This window comes from Bacillus rossius, chromosome 7 (genome assembly GCF_032445375.1).
Source record: "Bacillus rossius redtenbacheri isolate Brsri chromosome 7, Brsri_v3, whole genome shotgun sequence".
NCBI classification, from domain to species: Eukaryota; Metazoa; Arthropoda; class Insecta; order Phasmatodea; family Bacillidae; genus Bacillus; species Bacillus rossius.
Genome location: NC_086335.1, coordinates 51,966,024 through 51,966,716, shown reverse-complemented (window position 1 = coordinate 51,966,716; position 693 = coordinate 51,966,024).

Genomic DNA, 693 nt, shown 5'->3' with positions numbered 1-693 from the left:
GTTAATTGCAATTCCAGTTTTCTTTGGAATTTTAACACATAAGATTACCTACTTTTTACAATGACTTTTATTTTACCAAATATTTCCGGGGTATTTTCACAATCGTAAAGTTTCATTTGGTACACCAATACGTTTGGTATGTACCCTAATGTTTACGAAAGTGATTATGTATGTGTTTACGTTGCTACACACAGGTCCACCATCTTTGTGTCATATTTCTGTTCATCGATTTCCATTCAATTTTCACGAAATTACTCATACCAAATGCTGTATACTAAAGAGCTAAGATGGTTACTCATAAAAAAGTTTTGATATATTCCATTGCATCCACAATTCAGATCTCTACTTAAAAAAAAAATTATTACAAAGTGTAACCTGCTAGAACTGTGCTGAAATCACACCTGACTAGAAATGGCAGCAGATCAATAATGCGACTTGGTGGCCTAGGTCAACAACCGAAATTCACCTACAAAAATCTGAATGCAAGCTGTTGAATTGGCACCAAAATAAATACAGAATGTGTCGAGCCATAGCATGTCGTATTAAGAGATAAGTGAATATCTCGCTTCTCTTCCTCTTGGCTCCTGAAAAGAATATGACTTAAATCTAAGAGCTACGTCCCCACAATTAACTCTATATGTTGCTGTAGCCTTTCATTTGTAGAAACATAGTCTGTGTATTGTAGCATAGGTA